Raw genomic sequence first — 17,977 nt, 5'->3', positions numbered from 1 at the left:
TGAAGGTACACACACTCTGTCAATTCTCTTATATACTCTTTCATTTTAGACTTTTAGAGTGTTTGATTATCACATCACTCTAAATGTTTAGACTATAAAGTTCACAAACCTAAAGAGGGATACTAGTGGGCCAGGCTAATATTTCCTTTTCTCTAAACTAAGTGGGGAAATGTGTAGAGTGTTCTGGGCTTCAGACATGATTTTATTTCAGAATTCCTTGAGAAAACGCCTGGTTAGGCTTTATGTATGTAGTGTGTGCCTTTCTTGTTATACAGCTATGTTGTTATTATGCTGTTTGTTACTTATGTATGTTAAGTTACAGCTATTTAAAATAGTTTTGTCAATTTGTTCTGGTCTGAAACAAATTGGCCCTTTAAAACATATCTTTGTCTTTGTGTGTTGTATGTAGAGCACATTTCTTAGCAGAGTTCAGTGATGCAAATGCATGTCAAGTTGATCAACAGATTGTATTATTCTCCAGTGCAATAACAGTACTAAAATGAAGGCTAAAAGGGCATTAAATGGGGCCTTAAAAAAAATATATATATATATATAAGTAACTAAATAGTTACTTTTCACAGTAACGCATTACTTTTTGGTTTAAGTAACTGAGTTAGTAACTGAGTTACTTTTTAAATAAAGTAACTAGTAACTGTAACTAGTTACTGGTTTTCAGTAACTAACCCAACATTGATAATGACTGAATTAATTAATTAATTACATATTACAAAACTGTTGTATACTAATTCATAGATGTTATTTTATTATATAAAAAGGTCAGTAAATGATTCTATACATTTGTACGGTAAACGCTTTGAAGTGGCAAAGGGGTAGGATTAAATAAGCTTTGCTTCTTCCTACTCCTTTTTGGGCATGATGTAAAATGAAATGATATGAAATTGTGTGATGTATTATGATGTAAGTGTGTTCATGTTCGAAATAAACTAAAGAAAGAAAGAAAGAAAGCTAACCACTCGAGTAACGACCTTATACTGATATGATACCTGGTATCGTTACTGTCTACAGGTATATTTGTATCGATCCGCCCAGCTTTGCTTACACTCAGGAGCTCTAGCTTGCGGTTATAGCATATCCATGCTACATGTTTAGCTATTCCTTGTCCTCCAGTGACAATGATATCTATAAAAAAATTTAGTTTATTTGCTGCCAATGGAGGCCATTATTACTGACTTAGAAGTAGCTTTGTACTGTGAAGGGACATTGTCGCTGTCAAATTTGGAGGATGCAGCTAGAATGTGTCAACATGCATTGGCACGTAATAACAATAGTGTTAAAAACTCTATTGCTGAAATTGCCAAATTGATAAAATGTATTGTCTATATCACGCAACCCTACTTTGTGATCATATGTTTTACTCCCAATGTGTGTTACTCTTTTTGTATTCTATTTGTTGGTGGCTTTCAAAACACCCAAAGTCGCCTAACTTGCATTAAACAAGCATTCACGCCAAAATAAGGCATTAATAATAAGCTAAAACCGTTCAAAATAAAAAATCCAAGAAAAAATGATATAGTCAAAAGAGAAATAGTGTTTAACTTTAGAGATGTTATTTTCTTTTTGGGATGTTTTATTACTTTCCCTCTCACTGCAAATTCACATATATAAGCACACAATGACAATTTGGTCCATAAACAGTATGTCTATATTTAAAGCTTAATATCATGAAACTGAAGTCAGGTGTAATAAAAAAAAAAGTTTTTTTATCAAAATATTTTTAAATTATGCTAACTGGTGTCACTGCAAATGACTTCTTATTGTTGATCTTAAAAAAACCATCTACAAACATCAAATATGCGCCGAAACCAAGCAGAGCCCAGCACTAACACTAACACAGGTGAGTAGGCGGCCCCACACACTTCCTCCACAAATTACCAAAGAAGTTTAGAAAAAAGCCCAGCAGAGTAGTGTCATTACTGTGAAACAGACGTGTGTGGTTGTACAGTGACACCTTAACACTGTTGCCTCCAGTGGGCATCCGTCATGTCGCTTTGTGGTTCCTCTGAACTTGACAGCTCACAATCGTCCACTGTGGTGAAGTGACTCATATTTACCACGAAGTTGTTCACGCAAGCTTCTCGTTTAGCTCACCGCCTCTTTGATTCATTCAAGAAAACAGCTTGACACCTAATTTGCATGTTGGGTGTGGCACTCAAGCATCTGTTGGGCCACCATATTTAGTACCTTAAAGGGGAACTGCACTTTTTGGCGGAATTCTACCTATCATCCTCAATCCTTATGTGAGACAAGAACACTAGTATTTCCCTTTTCTGTGCGTTCTAAATAGTGAAAAAGCTGCTAGTAAGAGGCGGCTAAAAAAGCAGGTAATGGGGATACAATATAAAGCCCTCTAAAAAACTCTTAACAACGTTGTAAGTATGTATATAATGTAGTAGCATTCATGATAACGTAATATTTACGGTATTTTTCTAATTTTAAGCACTATTGCAACTTATTTCCTAGGCACATTGATTTCGCATGGTACATAGTGTAATGGCAAAATTCATATTTTAGTAATCTCTTGTCTAAAACCACAATTTGTGTCTAAGGGTTTGTATATTCCCTGCATTAGTCTGTTTTTTTGTGCTAAGATAACACACTTTTTATGACCCTTCATGCATTCTTGGGGCTTGCAGGGGATGTCTCCAAACCCCTACCTTCTCTGTGAATAGGACAAAGATTGTTGTGATGTTGGGAGATAACTAATGTATGTTGTATTTGTCCTTCGTCAAAAGGTTACTCTTCAAATTAGTTTATTGTGTGATTAAAAATGCCTGTCCAAAGTTGAATCGAAATATTTCTGGTTTTGGCTAATATCAAATTCAGATCAAGTGTATTTTGCTCATCTTCTTCCCCCTCCTAGGATGAGACACTTTGCCCAAACCCCTCTTGTTCTTCCCCTTTCATTCCTAAAAGCTATAAAGTTCTGGAAGTTTTTTGTCTGACTTCTGTCTCATTCTCTCTCGCTTTCTCCTTTGTAATCTGATGTTGAGATCTCAAATAAATACCTAATCAATCAATCAATCATCAATCAACATGTATTTATATAGCCCTTTATCACAGGTGCTTTGACGGGCTGCAGAAAACACAATCACTACGTTTCCATGCACTAAATTAGTCTGATTTCTGAAATAGTTCGTTTTTTTGTATTTTCACACCTACATGTGAAGTCCAAGTGTCCATGTACTCTCTCTAATGCGACTATTGGTCATATGCCGTGTACCTCCCGTACATCGGGGGGCGCTTATTTCCCTTTTAGCGCGGATAAATGTATTGCTTTTTCGGTAGACCTATGTCACAGAAGGCATTGGCGGCTCCATACAAGTAAACAGCCGTGCTCTGTAGTAGCTGATGTCAGCTGTAATATCGACACAGATGACAAATATTACGTCTCTAATGGCTATGCTGATTTTAAATAGCAGACAGCATCAAGAAATTATCTTAGCTTGCACTACAAACACGACGACGCTACTACAAAGAGTGTATCGGAGCGGATGCAGGTCCTGTCAAGCTTGTCACTGACAGTTTGGTTATGTTTGGGTTTTCCTCTGTGTTTGTGTTTTATTTCCTGTCAGCGCTCTTATTTTGGTTCCAGTTTCTGCACGTCTCTCTGAGCGCTTGTTTCCCTCACCTGTTCCTGATTGGCAGCCAGGTACACCTGGTGGCAATTGCCAATCAGGCTACTATTTATACCTGCCTCGCCCTCCAGTCAGTTCTTGAGGATTGTTAGCTGTTTGCTGTCTCCTGGTTCCTCGTATCTTGTTTCCTGTTTGCTAGTTCCTGTTTGCCGTCTCCAGTTTGCCTGTTTCCTGGTTCCTGATTCCTGTTTTCCTGCATTTTCTTTGGACATTAAAATGATGTTTTCCTGCAACAAACCTGCCATCTCTGCATCTTGGGGTTCGTCACCAACACTCCCTGACAGGTCCGAAGCAAAGAAAGGGAGAGTTTTTTAGAAAATACATTTCAGTTGGAGAATCATGAAAACGAAACTTGCGAATGTCTCAGAGTTCATTCAAAAGGCTCTGAGGATTGATGGAAGGAGTTTTAAATCCGAAAGAAGACCGTTTGTGCCACGATCGATACTGTTCCAGATGAGGGTTGCTATCATTCTGGACTATCTTACCAGTTGTGCGGAATACAGAGTTAATGTTAATCAGTTTGGAGTGCACAAATGCAGCGTGAGGAGGTTTGTGTACACTTTATTATTCGCCTTTAAAATATCTGCTTCAATCCTTCATCCTTTTGAACACAGACAAGACCAAGGAGATTATTATTGACCCACGGAGAAGGAGTACCCACTACACACCTCTGTAAATAGGGGGGACAAAGGTGGACAGGGTGAAAACCTTTAAATTCCTCGGGACCCACATCAGCGAGGACCTCACCTGAGATCACAACACCCAACAAACAATAAAGAAAGCCCAGCAGCGACTGTACTTCCTAAGAAGGCTGAGAAAATTTGGCATGCCACCCAAAATTATCAGCAACTTCTATAGAAGTACGGTTGAGAGTGTCTTTACCAGCTCAATCACGGTCTGGTATGGAAACTGCACTGCTAAGGACAGGAAGGCACTCCAGTGAGTGATTAAAACTGCTCAGTACATATCAGGAGCAGCCTTCCCCTCACTACAGGACATGTACTCTACCAGGGCCACCAGGAGAGCACACAACATCATAAAGGACAGTACACCCCCCCAGCACAGTCTCTTCAGCCTCCTACCATCAGGCAGACGATACAGGAGCCTGAAATGCAGGACTACGAGACTGACAAACAGTTTCTACCCACAGGCCATCAGGCTTGTGAATGCTAACTTGTGAATGTTAGCTCCCCCCGTTTTACTTTCGTCTTTTTGAACAAAAGACAGCTACCATGACCACCCCCGAACTGTGAACCATCACTGTAGACACTTTTCACCTTTGATCACTCAAGACACTTTAACTGCTGCTGTGACCAAATGTCACCTCCATATGTCACCTCCATATGGAGGTCGCGCCCCCTCCAGCTCCATGCGGACCTAAGTGACGTGTTTTCCTCTACCGTAAAGCAGTTTGTCTCACGTAAACAGCAATTTTGTGACACTCTTAAACAGGACAATACTGCCATCTAGTGCATTTGATGAAGGCACTTTTGTGCGTGCCACACAGCAATGCATCATCAGTTCAAAAATAGTGACAGAGAATTGAACAAGGATGGACAATTCAACCCTTAACTCAACAATGAGTAGATGAGTGTTATGTGTGTATATGTGTAAATAAATGAACACTGAAATTCAAGTATTTCTCTTATTTTTATATATATATATATATATATATATATATATATATATATATATATAATAAAAGAAATATATATTTATAGCTAGAATTCACTGAAAGTCAAGTATTTCTTACATATATATATATATATATATATATATATATATATATATATATATATATATATATATATATATATATATATATATACATACATAAAATACTTGACTTGGTGAATTCTAGCTGTAAATATACTCTTCCCCTCTTAACCACGCCCCCACCCCCATCCCCCCACCCCACCTCCCGAAATCGGAGGTCTCAAGGTTGTCAAGTATGACTTAAGCCCAACAAACATCCTTCACAAATTCCATCATTGGGGGTGTTCTGCAATGATTTAAGCGATCATTGTGTTGTTGCTACCTAAAATCCCCAAATGCAATCCGTGTATTACTTGTAAGAGAAATGTTAAATATTTAATGAACAAGCTTATCACCATGATTTGTCTTTGGTTAATTGGGGGCAATTGAGTCTGTTGCCAGATGTCGAGCTGCCTTGGGCATATTTTAAGGAAAGTTGTATTAAGATTGTAAATAAACATGCTCCTATCAGGAAATTTAGTGTTAAGGGACGAGAGAACCCTTGGTTTTCTCCAGAATTGTCAGAGTCCATCCATCAATGCAATGTGGCAAAGGCCAAAGCCAGGGAAGACAATTTTCCTTCTGATTGGTCTAACTTTAGACATTTAAGAAGTAAATGTACTTTCCTTATCAAGAAGGCTAAATCAGAATATTACTTATCAGTCACAACTGAAAACTTCAACAATCCACAGAAATTTGGGAAAGTGATAAAGCCTCTATCTGTAAATAGAAGATCTCAGGCTTTTCCAAAATATGTTTTGAAAGACTCTGTCCCTGTCTATGATAGGACCGAGGTCCTCAATAGCTTTACCAAGCATTTTGTAGCTTCTGGTTCCTTGTGTGACTCCACACAAGCAGCCCCTGTGACTCCCTGCACAGAACCTCCAATGTCTTCTGGAGAGCTTTTTAACTTTGTTCCTTTTACTGTGCAGGAAGTGCATGAAGCGCTCAAAGCTTTAAATCACAGGAAAACCCCTGGACCAGACTTGATAGAGCCATACTTCTTGATAATAGCAGCTGATTATGTTGCACAACTTCTTACGATTCTTTTTAATCTTTCAATCCAAAACAAAGAAATCCAACTTGTTTGGAAGTCAGCTTTTGCTACCCCTTTATTAAAAGGCAGTGATCAAGCTGTTTTAACTAACTACAGGCCAATATCAAATTTGTGTGTTTTGTCAACAGTTCTTGAATCTCTTGTGTGATCAACTAAGAGTTCCTGTACTCTAACAAACTTATTTATTAACTTCAATCCGGCTTCAGGAAAAAGTACAGTACCATTATGGCTTCGACAAAAGTGATACATGATATACTTGTTGATCTTGAAAAAAAACAATATTGTGCTTCCCTTTTTATTGATCTGACAAAAGTTTTTGACACTGTGGATGGATCATGCTATTTTAAAAAGTAGGCTTCTTTGTTCGGGACTATCTAATCATGTTGTTTCCTGGTTCACAAATGATTTGAGTGACAGGAGCCAGTGTATTAAATGTGACAGTCTGTGTTCCGAATATTTAAATGTCCACAAGGTGGTGCCTCACGGTTCAATATTAGGACCCCTCCTGTTCATCATGTATATTAATTAAAGGGGAACATTATCACAATTTCAGAAGGGTTAAAACCATTAAAAATCAGTTCCCAGTGGCTTATTATATTTTTTAAAGTTTTTTTCAAAATTTTACCCATCCCTAAAAAAAGCTTCAAAGTGCCTGATTTTAACCATCGTTATAAACACCCGTCCATTTTCCTGTGACGTCACAAACAAACATGGCGGAAAGAACAGCAAGCTATAGCGACATTAGCTCGGATTCAGACTCGGATTTCAGCGGCTTAAGCGATTCAACAGATTACGAATGTATTGAAACGGATGGTTGTAGTGTGGAGGCAGGTAGCGAAAACAAAATTGAAGAAGAAACTGAAGCTATTGAGCCATATCGGTTTGAACCGTATGCAAGCGAAACCGACGAAAACGACACGACAGCCAGCGACACGGGAGAAAGCGAGGACGAATTCGGCGATGGCCTTCTAACCAACGATTGGTATGTGTTTGTTTGGCATTAAAGGAAACTAACAACTATGAACTAGGTTTACAGCATATGAAATACATTTGGCAACAACATGCACTTTGAGAGTGCAGACAGCCCAATTTTCATCAGTTAATATATTCTGTAGACATACCCTCATCCGCTCTCTTTTCCTGAAAGCTGATCTGTCCAGTCCAGTTGGAAATGCATCTGCTTTGAGTGTCGCAGGGTATCCACACCTTCTTGCCATCTCTGTCGTAGCATAGCTTTCGTTGGTAAAAAGTGTGGAACAAACGTCCAATTTCTTGCCACTTTCGCATCTTTGGGCCACTGGTGCAACTTGAATCCGTCCCTGTTCATGTTGTTACACCCTCCGACAACACACCGACGAGGCATGATGTCTCCAAGGTACGGAAAACAGTCGAAAAAACGGAAAATAACAGAGCTGATTTGACTCTGTGTTTGAGAAAATGGCGGATTGCTTCCCGATGTGACGCCACGTTGTGACGTCATCGCTCCGAGAGCGAATACTAGAAAGGCGTTTAATTCGCCAAAATTCACCCATTTAGAGTTCGGAAATCGGTTAAAAAAATATATGGTCTTTTTTCTGCAACATCAAGGTATATATTGACGCTTACATAGGTCTGGTGATAATGTTCCCCTTTAATGAATTAGGTGTCTGATGCTAATATACATTTTTACACTGATGACAAAATAATTTACTGTTTTGATTTGAACCCTGCTAAAGCTGTAGAATCTCTGCAGAAAGCTTTTGATGTCGTCCAGCACACACTTCTGCAGCTAAAACTAGTCCTCAATGCTGGAAAGATAAAACTAATGTTGTTTTCAAACACTAAAAAAGGTTCCTCAAACTATCCCCATATCCCACTCTTCAGGGAAATGTCATAGAGACGGTAAAACATGTAAAAGTACCTCGGTATTTTGTTGGATGACTGCCTGACTTTCAAGCCTCATTCAGACAATCTTGTGAAAAAAGTTATCATGTGGCAATTTTGACAATGACTTCCAATGTATGCTCTCACTGGGGCCCCACATTGGGGCCTGTGCAGTGGAGTCTGATAAAGATCACATGTGACTTATAATCTAAACAGTCAGCAGTAAAAAACAGTTTAAAAAACCTGATTTGGCCCACTTTGGCCTGCAGTGTTAACGTAGTCTTTGACCTCCAGGTCTAGAGTTAGCCTTCCATTGCTCCCTGGCCGATAAATCGTTGATGACTTCAAACTTTCCTTTTTCCTTTCTTTACTTTTTTTTTTGTGTTACTTCTTCAAATATTGTTTGGTGTTAACTGGTTCAGCCTTCACTCTTTCTCTGTATTCTCCCAACCTTTCTTTTTCAATTTAGTTTTTGTTTTGGCATGTTGGTGTCTTGATTCTTTCTCTTTGAACTCCACAATTACATATAGAAACCAGCATTACAATTAAAAACATGATTATTTGCTTTAAATAGATCATTTACACGGCCCTGCGTTGAGGTGGCGATTTGTCCAGGGTGTACCCCGTCTTCCGCCCGAATGCAGCTGAGATAGGCTCCAGCACCCCCCGCGACCTCAAAAGGGACACGCGGTAGAAAATGGATGGATGGATGGATGATTTACACAATGATTCTTGAAGAGAATCACTTATTTTAAGACTTTGTGAACCCATTACTTCAAAATGGTAGGATTAAACTACTTTCCATTTCATTTTATCACAACCGAAATGATCATGTCACCATATATAGAGAACATACAAACCCTTTATTCATTGAATCGAAAATACTGAAATTCCACATCATAGTGAATTTGCAAACAGATAAAATTATACGGAAAGCAAACTATAACCTGCTACCCAAGAACATACAACAATTATTTTCAACTAAAGAGGATAAATAAAATCTTAGAGAAAAATGTAATTTAAAACATTTGTACGCACGTACAACACTTAAGACCTTCAGTATATCAGTATGTGAAATTAAATTATGGAACGGATTAAGCAAAGAAATTAAACAATGTAGTAATATGATCCACTCCAAGAAACTCTACAAAGGTAAAGTGCTTACAAAGTACAAAGAAGAAGAACCATTATAAACATTCTGAATTTATCTCATCCATCCATTCATTTTCTCGATAATCTTATTTATCTCACCATATGAAATATAACTTACTTCACTAATTATTATTTATTTTCATTGTTGTTACTTATGGAGTATATTGTGAATAAATTGAGAACAGGAAGTGAACAAAAGTTTTAGCAACTGTTATGTAAAGGAAAAGGGGTAGGATTAAATAAGCTCTGCTTCTTCCTACTCCTTTTCCAACATGTTGAATAGAGAAACTGGAAATTGTGATGTATCATGTTGTATGCTTGCATGTTTTTGAAATAAACTCAAACTCAAACTACCGAAACATTATATTTCAATTTGACAAATCTAGCTAATATGGCCCATAACTAAATAATGCTAGCAAGCAAATGGCTAGCAAACACATCATTAAAGAGTTGAACACTCATAAAAATGTAATATTTATCATAAAAGCTGAAAAAGTTTACATAATTGAAGACAGTCGTGACAGTTTTGAAAGATACACACTGATTTTGGAACACACTTACTTAAAAACTATAGTATTAAGTAGAGATGTCCGATATTATCAGCCGATAAATGCGTTAAAATGTAATATCGGAAATTATCGGTATGGTTTTTTTTTATTATCGGTATCGTTTTTTTATTTTTTTTATTAAATCAACATAAAAAACACAAGATACACTTACAATTAGTGCACCAACCCAAAACACCTCCCTCCCCCATTTACACTCATTCACACAAAAGGGTTGTTTCTTTCTGTTATTAATATTCTGGTTCCTACATTATATATCAATACTACTCAGTGGCCTAGTGGTTAGAGTGTCCGTCCTGAGATCGGTAGGTTGGGAGTTCAAATCCCGGCCGAGTCATACCAAAGACTATAAAAAAATGGGACCCATTACCTCCCTGCTTGGCACTCAGCATCAAGGGTTGGAATTGGGGGTTAAATCACCAAAATGATTCCCGGGCGCAGCCACCGCTGCTGCCCACTGCTCCCCTCACCTCCCAGGGGGTGATCAAGGGTGATGGGTCAAATGCAGAGAATAATCTCGCCACACCTAGTGTGTGTGTGACAATCATTGGTACTTTAACTTTAACTTTAACTTTATATATCAATACAGTCTGCAAGGGATACAGTCCGTAAGCACACATGATTGTGCGTGCTGCTGGTCCACTAATAGTACTAACCTTTAACAGTTAATTTTACTAATTTTCATTAATTACTAGTTTCTATGTAACTGTTTTTGTATTGTTTTACTTTCTTTTTTATTCAAGAAAATGTTTTTAATTTATTTATCTTATTAATTTTTTTGAAAAGTACCTTATCTTCACCATACCTGGTTGTCCAAATTAGGCATAATAAAGTGTTAATTCCACGACTGTATACATCGGTTGATATCGGTATCGGTAATTAAAGAGTTGGACAATATCAGAATATCGGATATCGGCAAAAAGCCATTATCGGACATCCCTAGTATTAAGTGACTTACCATTCAGCCATGAGGAGTAGAAAAGTAATGTCACTTCCTGGTAAAAAAAAAAAAAAAAAGATTAGGGGTGTGGCCTAAATGTAGAATCAGCCACGCCTCTAACACTCTTGAGTTTCGGTAGTGACATAAAAACAGAGGACATTTTTGAGCAACGTTTTTTTATTTAAAAATTAAACCTACAATAAATCTATGTCCTTCAACTTATGTTTGAACTTACTCATAAAGATATTTTAAATTATACCATTGAAACAATTCTAAAAAATTTGGGGGTGGGGGGGCAGACCGGTACGTTTCAGAGGCGGTATAGTACTGCGGTACTATACTAATACCGATATACCGTACAACCTTCCTATAAGGTAAGTAAAAATGCATGTGTTTTATTAAACCCTTTTTTTGGTTGAGGGACAACCAAAATATTGCCCAATATACGACTGTACTTGACTGTAAATGTAGTGTTCAACATAGAGGAGTGACCTACATACTAGAGTGGCTGCCTTCCCTAGTATAGCATACTGTACTTCTACAGTGCATTATACATCTTTTTTTTTTCCGTCTACAGAGAAACTTGATTTCATTGGATTTGTGTTTGAACAAATAAACAATTGAGCAAAGAAAAAGTGCACCGAAAACAGTATTTGCTCATTAAAAATGTTTAAAAGTACCATTTGTCCTAGTATTTACAGCGATGTTCACGTATCTATTTGTTCTTACATGATTAAACAACTTTCCAGCTGCAGTATGAATGAATGAGGTTATTGCTCAGTTTTACAGACATGTCCTGTTTTAAAATGTCTATGTTCGACACAAAGAGAGAGGCACAACGTGTTCTGCCATCAAGATTCTAAGAAGACCGAGCATCTCAACAACACTTTTTTACCTCAATATATAACATGGAAAAGATGTTGCAGCCACTTCTATTTTTAGGCATGGAGTGACGCTTAACCTGACATATAGAACCCCCCCCCCCCCCCCCCCTCCCCGCCATAAACTCAAGTGTGCGTGTTTCCTGTTACAGATTAGCATCTTTCAAGTGGTTAGGTGTGACAGCACAGACTGTTCATGTAGTGACCAACAAGTGATGCTCCACAGGATAAGGTTTCTCACTTTGGACTAATTGGGTCACTTGATCAAAGAAGCCATTTTGCTTCGCTCTAAAAGTGAATATTTGCCATATGCATTGTATTATTTCCTCAAATAGTGTTGTTGTACTCAATTGTGGAGTGAACAAGGCATGTCTTTTGAGGAAGGCATTTATCCAAAAGGAGATCTTTGTGCAAATCATACTTGCCAACCTTGAAACCTCCGATTTCGGGAGGTGGGGGTGGGGGCGTGGTCGGGGGTGGGGAGGGGCGTGGTTGGGGGCGTGGTTAAGAGGGGAGGAGTATATTGACAGCTAGAATTCACCAAGTCAAGTTCTTCATACATATTATATATATAAATATATATATATATATATATATATATATATATCTACATCCTGAAAATATGCAAACAAAACTGTATTTAGATAATTGATACTTCAAACTTGCATAAATAAATATTAAGGAATATAACATAACTTGGCTTCTGAGAGTTTCAAAATGTAATGAATAAAATGCTAAAGTTGTTGATAAACAAGCAATTATTTTAATAATTAAATATGGTCATTTTAAATGAATTATTATGATAATTTAAAATCAAATATTTCAAATATGTTTATTTTAATGTATAATTGTATGGCTGGATGTAATGAGTCACGAAAAAATACAAATAAAAATACAATTAATTTTGATGTTTTTAGCAAAATATGGTAAAAATGTATTTAGTTTTTTTTAATTTTAATTAATAAATATATTTATTTTTAGGTAAAATAAACATAATAATACAATTTATCTCTAGTCTGGATGATTTAGTTCTTGTCACCCTGTTGTCCTCCCGTCATGAAAAAAGGCTGTCCTCACTCAGGTCCGCATGGAGCTGGAGGGGGCGTGGCTTCCAGCTCCGCTGAAAATCGGGAGATTTTCGGGAGAATATTTGTCCCGGGAGGTTTTCGGGAGAGGCGCTGAATTTCGGGAGTCTCCCGGAAAATTCGGGAGGGTTGGCAAGTATGGTGCAAATGCTTGCTGGGCATGCTTTTTTGGGCTCTTTGTTTATAATTGGTTTCTATCAGTAATGCAGTGCAGTTGTCAGGGGCGTTTTAATCATTTATGGGGCCCTCCACATACCAAAAGCAACATGGTAATTTACAATTTTGTTAGAAACTACCATGCAAGCTGCACATTAAAGCTTGCACAATGAGCATCACAGACCCTGATGCTTTTACTGTAATTTATAGGCAGTTAGGAACATCAATCAACATTTACTTAAGTGCAAGCCATTTTTAGGAATTTATTATTTTGTGAGAGCAACTGGATTGGATGTGGCGAGTCGTGCTATTACGGTAGGATATTATCACGGTATTAAGGGGGGAAAAAAAGGCTTAAAAATGTTGTAGTGTGTAAAATACGACAGTAATGTTTAAGATAAACCCACTTACTGTAATTGAAGACAGGTATATTATAATGTTCTAATCATATTTATTACTACATACATGTTTGTTGAAGTGCGGATAATTGTGCAGGGACATACACTGTTTCACGCAAATACAAACCCCGTTTCCATATGAGTTGGGAAATTGTGTTAGATGGAAATATAAACGGAATACAATGATTTGCAAATCATTTTCAACCCATATTCAATTGAATATGCTACAAAGACAACATATTTGATGTTCAAACTGATAAACATTTTTTTTTTTGCAAATAATCATTAACTTTAAAATTTGATGCCAGCAACACGTGACAAAGAAGTTGGGAAAGGTGGCAATAAATACTGAAAAAGTTGAGGAATGCTCATCAAACACTTTTTTGTAACATCCCACAGGTGCGCAGGCTAATTGGGAACAGGTGGGTGCCATGATTGGGTATAAAAACAGCTTCCCAAAAAAATGCTCATTCTTTCACAAGAAAGGATGCGGCGAGGTACACCCCTTTGTCCACAACTGCGTGAGCAAATAGTCAAACAGTTTAAGAACAACGTTTCTCAAAGTGCAATTGCAAGAAATTTAGGGATTTCAACAGCTACGGTCCAAGTAGTAAGTGCAAGTTAAAGCTCTACTATGCAAAGCGAAAGTCATTTATCAACAACATCCAGAAACGCCGCTGGCTTTTCTGGGCCCGAGATCAACTAAGATGGACTCATGCAAAGTGGAAAAGTGTTCTGTGGTCTGACGAGTCCACATTTCAAATTGTTTTTGGAAATATTTGACATTGTGTCATCCGGACCAGAGGGGAAGCGAACCATCCAGATTGTTATCGACGCAAAGTTGAAAAGCCAGCATCTGTGATGGTATGAGGGTCCATTAGTGCCCAAGGCATGGGTAACTTACACATCTGTGAAGGCACCATTAATGCTGAAAGGTACATACAGGTTTTAGAACAACATATGCTGCCATCTAAGCGCCGTCTTTTTCATGGACGCCCCTGCTTATTTAAGCAAGACAATGCCAAGCCACATTCAGCACGTGTTACAGCAGCGTGGCTTCGAAAAAAAGAGTGCGGGTACTTTCCTGGCCCACCTGCAGTCCAGACCTGTCTCCCATCGAAAATGTGTGGCGCATTATGAAGCGTAAAATACGACAGCGGAGACCCTGGACTGTTGAACGACTGAAGCTCTACATAAAACAAGAATGGGAAAGAATTCCACTTTCAAAGCTTCAACAATTAGTTTCCTCAGTTCCCAATCGTTTATTGAGTGTTGTTAAAAGGTGATGTAACACAGTGGTGAACATGCCCTTTCCCAACTACTTTGGCACGTGTTGCAGCCATGAAATTCTAAGTTAATTATTTGCAAAAAAAAAAAAATAAAGTTTATAAGTTTGAACATCAAATATTTTGTCTTTGTAGTGCATTCAATTGAATATGGGTTGAAAACGACTTGCAAATCATTGTATTCCGTTAATATTTACATCTAACACAATTTCCCAACTCATATGGAAACGGGGTTTGTAATAAAAACAACCTACAGTTGAGTGTCTTTAAAGTGACAAGGTAAACATCCAGTGTAAAAAAATAATGTTCACTTTTACTTTCTGAGCAGCAGTGTCCTCCACAGTGGACATGTTTACATCAGTCTGGGGAAATGCTGTTTCTCAGAAAAGTTAACTAACAATTTAACTTTGATTAATGTAAATACAGCCCTGCGATGAGGTGGCGACTTGTCCAGGGTATACCCCGCCTTCCGCCCGATTGTAGCTGAGATAGGCTCCAGCGCCCCCCGCGACCCCAAAGGGAATAAGCGGTAGAAAATGGATGGATGGATAATGTAAATACCTCACAGACTATTGTTTTAGCTTTGCTAGCTTTAAATATATCTTCTGGTTGACAGTTTATGAGGAGGCGACTTGTCCAGGGTGTAGGCTGCCTTTCACCTGGGTGCAGCTTGAGAGGCTCCAGGCCGTCCGCGACATCAAGAGAAACAAATGGTAGAAAAAGAGATGGATGGATTGAGGATTTATCAAGTAGTTTTTCAGTTTCACGGAAGGATGTTTGGGTACATTTTTAGTATATATAGATAATCCGCTCAAGTCACACTTGAACAAAATTCCAAACGCAACGTTTGGATGAAGTAGGAAGGAAGGCAGGATTATTTTAGAAATATCTCTGCAATGCCTCCACAGTTTATTTTCAAATTCTCGGGACTTATGCAGATCCCAAATACACATAAGCAGGTACCATCAGGCATAGGAGCCGATCCCGTGGGTGCTTCGAGGCCCAAGCACCCACTTGGGATTGATGGCAATTTTCAATCTTTAAAATAATTTTTTTTAAAAACAATCTTGTTGTTCATTTTTTGGCGAGTTTGGTCCGTTTTACATAATACAAAAGTCACAAATCATCCATTCATCCATCCATTTTCTACCGCTTATCCCTTTCGGGGTTGCTGGAGCCCATCCCAGCTGCATTCGGGCGGAAGGCGGGGTACACCCTGGACAAGTCACCACCTCATCGCAGGGCCAACACAGATAGACGGACAACATTCACACTCACATTCACACACTAGGGACCATTTAGTGTTGCCAATCAACCTATCCCCAGGTGCATGTCTTTGGAGGTGGGAGGAAGCCGGAGTACCCGGAGGGAACCCACGCAGTCACGGGGAGAACATGCAACATGCAAACTACCCAATAATGAACTAATGATGCAATTGTCCTGACTTGGATGACACTGCGCATGAGCGAATGAAGTGCATACTTACTCAACAGCCATACATGTCACACTAAGGGTGGCAGTATGAACAATGCCAACACTGTCATCAAAATGTGCCATATAGTGAAACCACACTAAACAACAATGACAAACACATTTTGGAAGAATATTTGCACTGTAACACAACATAAACACTACAGAACAAATTCCCAGAGTTCCCTGCAGCACCAACTCTTCTGGGACGCTACAATATAAACAAACGCCATTGTTGGATCTATACCTGACATCCACTGTAATGATACCAAGTACAGGAACATATTTAGTCGATACTACTATGATTACATCGATATTTTTTAACATCACAAAATCTTCTTTCGTATTTTTAAAATGTATATTATGTTTATAAAGTCAGGAAATATGTCCCTGGACACATGAGGACTTTGAATATGACCAATGTATGATCCTGTAACTACTTGGTATCGGATCGATACCTTAAATTTGTGGTATCATCCAAAACTAATGTAAAGTATCAAACAACAGAAGAATAAGTGATTATTACATTTTAACAGAAGTGTAGATAGAACATGTTAAAAGAGAAAGTAAGCAGATATTAACAGTAAATGAACAAGTAGATTAATAATTCATTTTCTACCGCTTGTCCTTAATAATGTTGACAAAATAATAGAATGGAAAATGACACAATATGTTACTGCATATGTCAGCAGACTAATTAGGAGCCTTTGTTTGTTTACTTACTACGAAAAGACAAGTTGTCTTGTATGTTCACTATTTTATTTAAGGACAAACTTGCAATAGTAAACATATGTTTAATGTACCCTAAGATTTTTTGGTTAAAATAAAGCCAATAATGCCATTTTTTTGTGGTGCCCTTTATTTAGAAAAATACCGAAATACTTTTGGTACCGGTACCAAAATATTGGTATCGGGACAACACTAATTCACGCACACACCGAGCACCCACTGGCAGAAATGTAGATCGGCGCCTATGCCATCAGGTAAAAAAAAAAAATATTTTTTTAATAAGAGAGCCACTTTGAACCACTGTGCACAACACATATTTAAAGTCTTTTGGCAAGTCACATTTTCTTGATCTTTTTTGCTTACTTTTAGTCATATATCTCAATGTATCTCATGTATCTATGTTGCTTCAAATAAGAAAACTTGGTCTAACATGGACCTTAAAGGACAATGTTGATAAATTTTTTTAAGAGTTTTAGACATTAATTTAAGATACAGTGGTACCTCAACTTAAGAGACTTTTGAGATAAAAGTTTTCTCTCGTCTAATTGTTATGCTTTGAGTTGAAGGCAAAATTTTTACTTTCAAGCATCCCCGCCATTAGTTGGCGTAGCGAATGTCTTAGTGAGCCCTGTAAGATCCGACCAAAACATACTTGCTCGCATTAGCTTATAGGTAGAGATCGACAAAACTTTGTTTTCCAGGTATGGGAAAGAAAAAAGTGAGTGTGGAGTACAGCGCTGAGAAGAAGAAGTGGATGATATTGATGGAATCAAATAAAGAAATCATCAAAAACATGACCGAGCGTGTCGCCAACTTGGCTAAGCAATTTGAGTGTATCACTCCTATTCTGCACTATACTGAAGACTTAGACTTAGACAAACTTTATTGATCCACAAGGGAAATTGTTCCACACAGTAGCTCAGTTACAAAGTGTAAGGATGGAAAGGATAATGCAGGTATAAAGTAGACTAAAAATGTACCAT

This window comes from Nerophis lumbriciformis, linkage group LG04, assembly GCF_033978685.3.
Source record: "Nerophis lumbriciformis linkage group LG04, RoL_Nlum_v2.1, whole genome shotgun sequence".
NCBI lineage: Eukaryota > Metazoa > Chordata > Actinopteri > Syngnathiformes > Syngnathidae > Nerophis > Nerophis lumbriciformis.
This window is presented reverse-complemented; position numbering follows the sequence as displayed.